This window comes from Elephantulus edwardii, unplaced genomic scaffold (assembly GCF_000299155.1).
Source record: "Elephantulus edwardii isolate Elephantulus edwardi_28Jun2011 unplaced genomic scaffold, EleEdw1.0 scaffold00102, whole genome shotgun sequence".
Classification (NCBI taxonomy): domain Eukaryota; kingdom Metazoa; phylum Chordata; class Mammalia; order Macroscelidea; family Macroscelididae; genus Elephantulus; species Elephantulus edwardii.
In genome coordinates this window covers 9,737,887-9,750,829 of record NW_006399852.1, presented here as the reverse complement: position 1 = coordinate 9,750,829, position 12,943 = coordinate 9,737,887, and the positions used below count along the sequence as shown (strand labels likewise).

The following is a 12,943-nucleotide window of genomic DNA, read 5'->3' as shown; positions in this document are numbered from 1 at the left end:
CAGGAGGGACCAAATCCTTGGGGAAATACATCGCGCTGGGGAATGGAAGGGCGGTGAAAACAGAGGAAGAGCCTCAATGAGATGAATTGACACAGTGACTGTAACAGTGACCATGACCATGGAGGAGGCTGTGAGGATGGGGCAGAGTAAGACAAGGCTGTCATCTGTTGTTCCTAAAATCACTGAGTTTTAGTCAACTTGACAACACCTAAAAACAGCTCTGCTGGAGGTATAAGCAGTTATAATGCTTGAGCACTAACCAAGGTGTTGGCAGTCTGGGTCCATCTCAGAAGAGAGATGAGACATTGGCAGTCCTGCGGGAGTTTGGAGGAAGCATTCTGAAGCCCATCACATCCTAATGTAAGGTCACCATGGGTCAGAATTGACTTGAGCAATAGAACAAGAATGAAATGGAAAAACACTGGTCTTCATTTCTCAGAAGGTTTGCTTCAGGGATCAGTTGTTCTTGATATAGAGGCTCCCAGCTCACTAGACTGAAATGCTTCGAGAGAGAGATTGAGTTTAATTTGTTTGTTGTATCTCTACATTTTAGTAGAATATCAGTAATGTTTACAATTACTGCTTTCAAGTGAAAAATACAGCAGTAGGATTTCTGCAAGTGAATGGTTTTGAAAATACCACATTTCTCTAGAAGGTCACACCATGCAGCTGTGAGGCTATACTGAGGGCTCTGTAACCCTTGTTGCAAATCTTCTAAGCTCACTCGGCTCCCCTGTTCCTGGTCCCCTTTCTGCCCTCATCTCTCTGCGTTTTCACACCAATGTTCTCGTCCCTGTGGTGAGCATTGCTCACTGGCTTTCCCTCCGAGTCTTCCTGCCAAGGCCACATCTCTCTAGTTTCAACTCTGGTCTTGCTTTTCTCTTCTTGGTTTGTGTTTTCCCGTGTCTCACTCTGAGAGCACACAGATTCGTCTCTTGGGAAGTCCCATTGTAAGGGGAGAAGGAAGTGACCTCCAGGAAGACATTCCTTACCTCAGCCACTGAGAAATAAGTACCACTTGTAAGCTTCTTGCTGTCGCTTTATTTTAAGGAATTGGAGCAGATTAAGTATTCCTCCTCCATGACTTTTCATTTTCCTCTTGAACAGTTGTGCTGAACTAGTGATCCATGTAGCTTGTGGGGGCCTCATACATTGTGAACAGAGCAAGGTAACACTGTTGTTGTTGTTGTGTACCATAGAGTCAGAACCGACCCATAGCTGACCCTCTGGTGGGGTTTCAGAGGTGGTTAATTGAATGGGAGCCTATCCTTCTCCCACAGAGCAGCTGGTGACCTTGAACCACATGCCTTGGGGATTGCAGCACAGCTTCTTACCACTAGGCCACCAGAGCTCCCTACAAGGCTTAAGATTAAGAAAAGAATGTATTAAGGTTGTATCCTTTTTCCATACCAATTCACTCTGTATGCTAAGCAAATAATCTGTGTTGAACAGACACTTCCTGAAAGTGAGGAAAAATCAAAGTACTTGTTGATCAAAGACTACAGCCTTCAATATGGATGGCAACTAAGTGTCAAGAAAACAAAAATTCTTACCACTGGACAGCTGGCATCATGATAGGTGGAGAAAAGATTTAAATTGTCAAGAATTTCATTTTAGTTTGATCCACTTTGTACTCTTAGTACCAGCAGTCAGGAAATCAGGAGATGTATGGCACTGGGTAAGTCTGCAGTCAGGGACCTCTCCTAATTATTGAGGTGTAATGATGTCACTTTGAGGACACTTTGAGGTGTGTCTGAGTCAGGCCCTGGTCTTTCTGATCGCTTGCTATGCATCTGAGAGCTGGACAGTGAGTAAGGAAGACAGAAGAAGAATTGATGCCTCTTTGAGCTATGGTGTTGGAGAAGAGCACCATGGGTTGCCAAAAGAAACAAATATGTCTTGGAGAAAGTTCAGCCAGAATACTCTTTGGAAGCAAAGATGATAAAGCTTTATTTCACATATTTTGGGCATGTTGCTAGGAAAGGCTATTCCTTGGAGAGGGACATCATACTTGGAAAGGTGGAGGGATGGTGAAAGAGAGGAAGACCCTCAGCCAGGTAGCTTGACACAGCAACTGCTACAAGGTGCTTTAGTGTGTCAGGAAGTGTGAGAATGACACAGGACAGGGCAGGATTCAGATCTGTTGTTCGCATGGTCACTGTGGGTCATACTCAACAGCACCTAACAACAACATGTATTGTCATTCATTGGTTAAATCTAACTTATTTTATCATCCACTTATTGCTAGTAAGTTACTTCCAGCTCAGAGTGATCCTACATCAGGTTTTTGAGGCTATAAATCGTAGCACAAGGAAATGCCCATTTTTTTTTCTATGGTGCCTCTGGTGGATTTGAATCACCAGAGACACTTGGCCCTGGGTTTGCAATGCAACTCCCATAATAAGCTAAGCCATCAGCCTTTTCTTTTACTCAAGGTCAATATGATCTTCTACGTCCCTAAAATGAAAGTGAAACTCCTATCATATACCCAATATGGACTGAGAAAAACAGAGTAGAGGTCTTCCATAGGGCATCTGTGGAGAGTTGGGTATTTGAGCTTTCTGGACTCGTCAGTTTTCTCTTCTGTCTGTTTATCCTGAGGAGAACCAGGGATTGAAGAAGCCAGGGTGATAATATTTCCTCCATCTTCTCTCACTTGACACATAACTTCATACCTTCAGCTATTGTTGTTGTTGTTATTGTGTGCTGTTGAGTCGGAACCGACACGTAGCTGACCCTCCAGCAGGTTTTCAGAGGCCGTAAATCACGTGGGAGGAAATTGTCCATCCTTCTCTCATGAAGCAGCATGTGCCTTTGGGATTGCACTGCAGCTTCTTGCCATTCGGCCACCAGTTCTTAGACTTTTAATATAACATGGGCCTAAACATTTTGATCATAGTGGTTTCAGAATCATCCTAGACTCAGTTGTACTTGTTTGGAGTTTCTGCTTTTAAAATATTACCCCAGGTTAAAGCCTTGGATATCCCCTGCATCTGTTAAATTGACAGCTCTTCTTTGTAATTCTTTTCTCTTGCTGAATGTTTTCTCATTATCTGCCCAAATTCAGCTACTGGTGCCATTCCTGATATCTCTTCCACCATCGCCCATAGATTATATCAATACCGAGGACCTCAGGGGCCCCCAGGGCAGCAGCCAGGGAGGCGGACTCTCCTTGAGCACATTTTTATAGGGAAGGAGCTTAATGACAATAAAGTTATTAAAATGTAGTTTGTCAAGGCAGTGTTGATGATGGCACTCTAAATATATGTCTCTTTAAAGACTAAGGGGCACCTTTCTATGTGACTTCAGACGAATGTGAAGGATGGACAGTGAAGAAAGAAGGACGAAGGAGAGTTGATGCCTTTAAACTGAGGAATCAGTGAATACTGACTCTACCATACTATCGATTGTCAGAAGACTAAACAAATCTGTCATGACAAAAACAGAGCTCACAAGCTCCTCAGGTGTGGGGATAGTGTGTCTTTATCTCATGCACTGTGGGCATATTATCCGGAGGGGCTGGTGCCTAGTGAAAGACGTCATGCTTGGAAAAGGAGAGCGTCAACAAAAAGCAGAAGGTGAGATGGATTGACAGTGATGGGTGTGAACATGGCAGAGGTTGTGAGGGTAGCACAGGATTGATCAGGGTTTTGGAAGGAACAAGCCCCCCGTTCCTAAATTTTGAATTTTACCCTGTATGGCTTATTTCATTGATGCTCATGCAAAACCAGTACATAGACCGAGAAGCTGTTGTCCAGACAGAACAAGAAAACACTGCCTGGTTTCAAATCAAGAATGTATTGTTTGCATCAGGATTATGTCCTTTCTGCATATCTATTCAATCTGTATACCGATCAAATAATTTGAGAAGCTGGATTATATGAAAAAGAATTTGGTATCATATCAGGATTGGAGGAAGACTCGCCAATAACCTGCTTCGTGCAGACGAGACAGTCTTGCTTGCTGAAAATGAAAAGGACTTGAAACACTTGTTAAAGAAGTTCAAAGACTATATAGCCTTCAATATTGATTACATCTCAACATCAAGGAAAAAATAAAAAACCCAACAAAAAAATCTCCTCACCACTGGACCAATAGACAACATCACAATAGATGGAGGAAAGATTAAAGTTGTCAAAGATTTAATTTTGCTTGGAATCACAATTAACACCTCTGGAAACAACAGTCAAGAAATCAAAGGTGGGTTTAATTGGGAAAATCTGCTGTCAAGGATCTTTGCTAAGTGCTAAAGAGCAAGGAATTGAGTTTAACGATGACAGTGTGCCTGATCCAAGCCTTGATGTTTTCAGTCACTTCCTGGGTATCTGACAAGTGGACATGAATCAGAATAATCAGAAGAATCGATACCTTTGAATTGTGGTTTGGCAGCGTGAACTGAACATCCCACGGACTGCCAAAGGACCAGCACATTATTTTAGGGGAAGAGCAACCTGGGCATTTAGAGGTAACGATGATGAAACTTTGCCTCACATATGTTGAGCATGTTGTCAGGAGGGGATTGTCCTTGGAAAAAGACATCATGTTGGAAAAGGTGGAGAGACAGAGAAAGAATGAAAGACCCACAAGATAATTGAAAGAGTGAGTATAGCAGTGGGCTCCAGCATATCAAAGATCATGAGGTTGGTACAAGACAGGGCAGGGCTCTGATCTATGGTTCACAAGGTTGCATAGATGATATTTGGAGAGTCGAATTTTTTAATGTATTGTAGTGGAGGTAATAAGTAGAGATTAGAAAAACAATTATCCATGTTAAAAAACATCTTATTTATAGAAAGAAAGAGAGAAAAAGGAAGGAAGGAGGGAAAGAAGGAAGGAAGGGAGGGAGAGAGGGAGGGTGGGAGGGAGGGAGGGAGGAAGGAAGGAAGGAAGGGGAGAGAGGAAAGCAAAGAAAAACCTTGTGAGTGGCAGTGGACTCAACAGCATATAACAACAACAACATCGTGACATTTCAGACTTACAGCCTCCAGACATAGAAGAGAATACATTTTTGATTCTTAAGCCATTAAATTTAAGGTAACCTGCTCCAGCAGCTAAAGGAAACTAATACAGATAAAAAGAAAATAGAACAACTTGAAATCAAGACACTGAAATAAGTGGAGGGAACATTCTCTCAGAACAAGCAAATGCCCCCCCCCCCGGCTCATTTCCTGGTCTGATAAATAGAGCCTTGTTAAATCCTAATTGTTTTCTGCTTGCTATGCCTTGTTTTGCACTGCTTATACAATGCAAGTTTATCCTCTTTTTCCATAGCTCCCAGGACTTTTTCTACTACCATCTTGTGAGCCTGACATTCTTCATAGACTGGGAGGTCTTTGCTGGGGTCTTAGCAGTTAGGTGGCAGGTATTGATGCTGACTCTTCCCTGTGCCACCTGTCCTGGTGAGCATGGTGAGCAGGGGATGAGTGCTAGTAGCTAAACTTAGATAGGATCTCACCTCGCCTGGAGAGCCATCATTAGTTCTTGTTCTGTGCCATCCAGTCAGAAGAACTCAGAGCTGACCTTCCAGTGGGTTTTCCGAGGCAGTAAATCACTTGGGCAAATGTCCATCTTTCCCCATGGAGCAGCTGCTGGATTCGAACCTCTTGCCTTTGGGATTGTAGTACAGCTTCTCATCACCTGGCCACCTGATAGGGATAAGGAAAATCTGAGAAGAAAATTCAGCCTCCACTTAAATTGGCCAGGCATTTATTGAGTTCCTTTTGTGTACTCAGCTCTTTGCTGTGTGAGGAACTGATAAAAAAAAAAAAAAATTCAGGCCACCTCCCTATCTGTCTTCAGTGAGGGTCTGGATGAAGACATGAAAGGAAAGTGGTACTTTTTCTAGTAGAAACAAAGTGTGTTTTTGTAGGAGAAAATAAGTCTTTTAAATTGGATTGTGAGGAAATTAGAAATAGATGAATGACTTTAGAAAGAAAGGTGATGGGGTTTTTAAGTATGGTAAGATTTTTCTGTTGGTAAAATGTGAAATGGCCTGAAATAGGAATGGCTGGCCTTTACTTGGACAACAGTGTTTGTTTATTTATCCTTCATTTATCAGGTGATGGATCCATCTTCCAGATGTTTCTGGAGCACTCTGCAGTGTGGTAGGAGGAGCTGTGAGGGAGAGTGATACCAATTTTCAGAGCGCTCTGGTAGAGGTGTCTACAGGTCGATGTGTGACTGACTCAAAAGCTGTACCTTAGGGAGCTCTGGTGGCCTAGTGGGAAGATGCTGTACTGCAATCCCAGTGGTACGCAGTTCAAATCCACCAGATGATCTGCTGGAGAAGGAGCGGGCAATCTCCTCCTGTACCAGTCAGATCTGATTTGATGGTACACATAAAAATAATACAATTTAAAAAAAATTTTTTTTTAAAAAAAAGCTGCACCTCTCTAGCAGTTCGAGGCCACCAGTGTCCCTGCCGGATAAAGATGGGCAATCTCCTTTTGTGCATTGTGGGTTGCCTTAGAAACCCAACAGGACTGGGATGGTAAGTGAGAGTGGAATGGGGTTGAGGGTGCATGTCAGCTATGAGTTACCACTCAATGGTAATTAGTTTGAGTTGTGTTTTTTTTTAGTTTGTTATTTTAGTTGTGTTTTATTTAGTTTCTTTTTTTTGTTAAGGTAATCAGTAGAGATTTGAAGAATTGTCCATGATAGTAAATATCTTACTATTTAAAAAAAAAGGAAGAAAAAAAATTTTTTCTGGTGTTTGCCTACCAGCCTGTAGAAACACCTGTTTTGTTTAGTTTTTATAAAAAAAGTTCTAGTGGCCTAGTGGCAAGAAGCTGAAGGTTCACAGTTCAAATCTGCCAGATGCTCCTCTGGAGAAGGAGGGGCGTTCTCCTCCTGTGCCAGTCAGATCTAATTTGATGGCATACAACAAGTTAAAAAAAAAAAAAAAAGACCACTTCAAGTCTTTCCATCTTTTATACTAGAAACTAAGCCTAATTCCAACTCCTTTGAACTTTCCACTGGTTTTCCCAGGTGTACGTCTGTTGGAGAGGAGATTGTCCATCGTTCTGCAGAGCAGCTGGTGCATTCAAAACACCAACCTTTCACATAGCAGCTCAACGTGTAAACACCACGCCACCAAGATTCCTTTTCCATGCTGTACAGATAATGAAAAAAATCCCACACCTTACTTACAGAGTCTAGAGGGGACTCGAAGTGCCATCCGTTCATTCCACTGATTGGGCACAGGTGCTTTCAGGATCCAGGTTGTTGTTGTTAAGTGCTGTCGAGTCGTAGGCGACTCATAGCAACCCTGTGAACAAAAGTCCTTGACACTTGTGTGACTTTCATCCTTTCTCCAGGTTCGTAGGGTTTCTGGAGGCAAGCTATTTACGGAAGTGGATGCTATTCCTGCTTCCAAGCTTGTTTCTACCGGGGAGCGCCGCCAAACACTGTCCACCATGGGTAACCGGTATCACATTTGACTCATCTGTGTTCAGATTCACAGCAACCATGAGTTACCTCTGTAAGGCAAGTGGACACACCAGGGCTGTACGACCTAGAAGAATATTTGACCAAAAACAATGAAAAACAGTCCTGAGGGCTGCAGATTAGTCACTCACCTTTGGCTTGGTAGCATCACTTTTGGTCCACTAGGCCAACTGATCTCTCTATGTTGTTAAGTGCCATCGAATTGAAGGTGACTCGTAGCAACCCTTTGAATGAAGTCCTCAACACTTGCGTGACTTTCATCCTTTCTCCTGGTTCATAGGGTTTCTGGAGGTAAGCTATTTCAGAAGTGGATGCCACTCCTGCTTCCAAGCTTGTTTTAGTTGGGGAGCTCCACCAAACACTGTCCACCATGGGTAACTGTTATCGCACATGACACACCAGTGTCACAGTGTTCAGCTTCACAGCAACCACATGTAAATGTGGGATGTTCAGTGTCATAGGGAATGGTGGGGGCTGTGGCTGAGAGTGCACGCCTTGTCAAAAGCTTTCCAGGGTTGGAATGGGCCACGCTTGGGTAGACAAGCAAGGTGGCAGCCCTTGATTACTCCTCTAAAAAAACCAATAGGTTGACCATTTCTAAGCTGGTTAGAGAGCTTTTGTAAGGATAGGTGGCAGCGTGTGCCTATCAGCCACCTGTCAGTTAAGGGAAACATTCTCTGTGGTTGGGCATCTTTTATTTTTTGGCTAGCTGGTAGCTGGTGGAGAAAACTTGTTCAAGTTGAATAGACCTGTAACAGATTTGATGAACAAAGGTTCCACTTTAGTTTTTCAGTTTTACAATAACAGACTTACTCACCAGCTGTCCCTGGAAGCAGCAGGTCCCAGATTCTGCAGACGGCCGATATCATGAGCTCTTCTCTGCCAGTTACTCAGCGTCAGATCAGGCAGCTGTCTTCCTCTGCATTCAGGTGTCCTGACTGTACTGCTGCCGATTCAATAAATTTTTTTGAGCATTGATCATGATAAAGTGCATATAAAGTTCCTGAAAACTATTTTTAAAAATCCTTGAAGTGATAAATAAATTGATCTGGATAATGGTAAAGCATAGATCATTCTGCTTTGATCTATAGATTTATAATTTAGTCCCCCTTCAGAAATAATTTCTAAATGCAGCTATCTCTTAGAATTGGAGTGATGTTCATATTTCAAAACTCTGCTATGTTTATTTTCATGCTAACACTACTGGGTGGCTAGAAACTTTTTTCTTTTTATGCAAGGATTCACGTTAAATATTTTTTTCACTTTAATTGTTTTATTAGTCACATTGAAACAATCCAGCAGCTTTAAAAGAAATTATTATTTGATGTCAAAGTTAGGAGCTCAGCAAAATCCAATTTTTTTTACAGTCACAATCATTTTATTTGCAATTGAACTCTTTATAAGATATTTACAGGACAATCAATTTTACACATTTAGAAATGGTATCCAAAGTATGAATTGGGGGGGGGGAGGGCTGGGCGGGGAGAGAAGTACAGCAATGAATGAATGGAAATCCAAAATCTCTGTAAATGCCCATTAAAATTATTTTTAAAAAGTATGAATTACAACACCCACAACAAATGGACATAAAAACAAAGCCAAAGTGGACAAACAAGCAATATTTTCCTTTTCATTTATTAACACCAGCTTAAACTTAGGTAAAGAAAGTTAAATAAAGAACTATGTTTTAGGAGCACTGCAGGGCTCTTAGTTTAAGATTGAATTTTATAGTCTTGTAGCCCATCAAAATCTGATTTTATAAAAAAAAAAAGAGAGAGAGACAGAGACCTACATTGAGCCTTGGTGCTCCTATGATAAAGACGCAGAATGCAGAGATGACTAGTGAAACGCTGCAGTGAAAGAGGCGTGATAGGATCCAGATCTACCACCAAGCCTTCCGTGCTGCATGACGTCAGTTACTTGGCCTCTCCACACCTCAGCTCCTATCAAATGAGAGTGACAATAGTATTAAACTCAGTCCTCTAGCCAGGCACCAAGTGGTCTCAAGTCGTCAATCATTATTATGTATCTGAACTCTGCCCTAGCCTGTGCCATCCTCATCATCTCTGATCCACTTGAGCCCGTTGCTGCAGTCTCCATGCCAATCCATCTCATGGAGGACCTTCCTCCCTTTTGTTGACCCTCCCAAGCATGACATCCCTTTCCAAAGAATAGCCTCTTGTAGCAACATACCTGAAGTATGAGAGACGCGGCTCCGCCATGCCTGCCTCCAAGGAGCACTTTGGCTGCATCCGTAGAGGTTTCAAGGCTGTGGCCTGTCACCGGCAGATTGCCATGTCTGTCTTCTGAAGCACCTCAGGGTGGATTTGAACCACTAGTCTTTCAGTTAGTAGTGAGTGCTTAACTATTTGTATTTCTTGTGGACACTTTTGTTAAACACACACACATATATGCAACCCCTACCAAACCTCACTGCCATCAAATTCATTTTGTCTTGTGGCCACCTCCCATCAGATTTCCAAGGCTATAAGTATTTACATGGCTATAAAACATGCCCGTGTTTCTCCCACAGAGTGTCTGATGAGTTAGAATCGTGACCTTTTGGTTAATAGCCCAGCTTCATGCACTGAGCCCTCAGGGCTCCTTTGAGAGGCACAGTATCTGGTAAAAAGTCAATGTAAAAAAAACCCAAAACACCAAACTGAGCTCCTTTTAAAGTTGTCATGGAGCTCTGGTGGCCTAGTGGTAAGAAGCTGTGCTGTAATCCCAAAGACACACTGTTCGAGGCCACCAGCTGCTCTATGGGATGACCAATCTCCTCCCGTGCAATTTATCGCCTCTGAAACCCTGAAAATCTGAGAGCAGCACACAACAACAGCAGCATCAATATGAAGAGAGCAGATTTAAACCAGCGCAGTTGCAACTCTTCAAACATTTTTCAAGCAAATATCTCGTTTCTCAAGTTCTTGGACTTTGCTTGCTGCGTGGCCTTCAAACGCTTGTCTTCCCTCCAGCCACAAACAAAGAAGACCTCACCTGTAGGAGACGGCCTCTGTGAACTTGCTGAAGGGGGAGAAAGAACAGCAGGAAACATTGAACATATTGATGAACTTCAGAATGAAATAGACGGACTTCATGAACAAGCCAGTGAGGAGATTTTGAAAGGAGAACAGAAATAGAATACACTCTGTCAACTGCCAACCTTTCTTTCAAAAGAGCTGTTGCTGCTGCTACCTCTTAGACAAGGAAAAAATGATTCCAAAGCCAAATAACTCCCTTCTGGATTTCAGCTCAAATGAAGACTTCCTCGCTCGTCCTATGGACCTCAACATGAAGAACTACAAATTGCAAATTTAATAGGTCATTTTGTATCGAAAGGTCAATTATGAAACATCTAGAATTTTTCAATTATATAACTATTCTCTGGGTTCTGCTGTAGCCCAGGAAATTTTTTTTTCTATTGTGGGTTTTGGTTTTTCCACTACCCCCCAAAAAAAGTGATTTTATTTGTTATACCCAAATCTTTTTTTTTATTAAATTTTATTAGTTTTAATGAATATTTACAGAGATTTTGGGTTTTCATTCATTCATTGTTGCACTGTTTTCTCCACCCTCATCCCCAGTTCGTTCTTCTTTCCCCCCCCAATGTCTGTTTTAATTGTCCAGTTGCCACAGTGCTTGTCAAAGCCAATTCTGATTAATCTCCTTTGTCAGTGTGTCCCTTGCCATTCCCTATCACTCCTGCCTGAGAGAGACTTCACCCTGATTCATAAGGAAAAGGGGATGGTGTATTCTCTTAGCTACTTCCTGCTGGAAAGGGACGCTGTGGGTTTCAGGGTGAAGATCCTCTCTCACTACTCTGAAGGGCCCCTTTGGCAGTAGGAAACACATAGACTATTATGGAGATTGATTTTGGAATTTAGATGCACTGTTATCAGTTGTGCTTAGCCGTACATGTTCATATCCTTGAAGATGTATCATGGAAGTGTTGCAGCCTAGAAGATACAAATTTAACTAACAAGTTAAAAGTGCATGAGTCAAAAATTGAAAAGCAATAATATTCTGAGTAGAGGTTCTAATAGTGGCACAAATCCAAATCTTAATTTTAAAAAACCCCAAACATAAAAAATAAAAATTAAAAAAAGAGGTCAGAGTTGATTCCTAAAATTCCAAATTTTCTGGGTAACAGCATTTGTCAGCCATGCACATGTGTCTGCATTGCTTGGGAGGAGGGTGAAGAGGTGTTATTTGACCAAAGTGGCAGAATTTGAAGACATTAAATCAGGTTATAGAATAGACATTTTCTCCAAAGAGTTTCATTTGAATGAGAGTGGTGATCCGTCCTCAAACTCAACTGAAATCAAATGGAAATCTGGAAAGGACTGGACAAGGCGTTCAAGTCAAATGCAGAATGAAGCCAGTCAGAAGAGGCAGCATGAAGAACGAGAGAGCTTCTTTCCTTGGTTCTCTGGCCATTCTGATGCTGGTGCAGAAAACTTAGGAGAGAGAGGTCAGAAAAGATGGGTGTCTGACCAAATCCGTTCCAGTGCCATTTGATTCCTGATATGAATGAGGAAGAAGAAGAAGGAGAAGATGATAATGAAGAAGAAGAAGGTTTGGAAGATACTGATGAAGGGGAGGAAGATGAAGATGATGATGTGGGAGAAGAAGGAGAGGAACACGAAGGAGATGACTAAAGAACACTGACGGATTCCAACCTTGTTTCATTTTCTTCAGGGCCTGGGAGCAAGTTCAGTCTTTCGTTGTTTTGGTTTGGGGTGGTTTTTTTTTTCCTCCCCTGTCTGCTCAGTCGTCCCATTCTTGAGGTCTCTTGTCTCTCATTTACACCATGGTTCTCAACTTAATTTGGAGGAAAATTCCTTGAGCAGAATATAGTTGGGAAAGAATCTCTACCCCTTTCTGTTCCAAATATTTTATCTCTTTCCGTGTCAACAAAAGCTATGGAATCAACACCCCACCATGCTATGTTGGGGGGAAAGAAAACCTGCTCCCTCCGCTCCGCTGGAAGTGGCCCCTGTGTAGAGGTGCTTTTTTTCCTCAGTTAGCATTTACCAAAATATATTTGTCTACTTGCTCTTGTTTTAAAAAAGAAGAAAAAAATATGTATAAAAGAATGAGGCTACGGAAGGTGAGCAGAGGGAGTGGGTTTGAGATGCATGGGTGGGCTGAGTGGGCGTTTTGGACAACATGGCTTCTGCTCTGGCATGTTTAATTGTCGTATTTAACGGACATCCTTGCACTTTAAGATGACACTTTTAAAATAAAATTCTCTCCTCATGACGACTTGAGCCCTGCCCCTCGAGGGGAGAACCAGCAGAACCTGTAGGATCTTATCTGCAGTTGACATTCTCTGTTGTGATTTTGTCCCTGTTTATTTGTAAATTTTTGTTTGTTTGTTTCACTGGAAAGAAAAGATGATGCTCAGTTTTAAACGCTTTTTTAAAAAAATAAAATCTTAAAAGCCCCAGCCCTGCAATGCAGATGCAGCTATCATCTCTGGCTTAGAGCTCCAGAG

General features: G+C 42.1%; 1 pseudogene; it reads left to right on the top strand.

Annotated features, from left to right (window-relative positions):
* The first annotated feature begins 10,295 nt into the window (after positions 1 to 10,295).
* On the top strand, positions 10,296 to 12,104 carry LOC102861215 (annotated as a pseudogene).
* Positions 12,105 to 12,943: the final 839 nt, after the last annotated feature.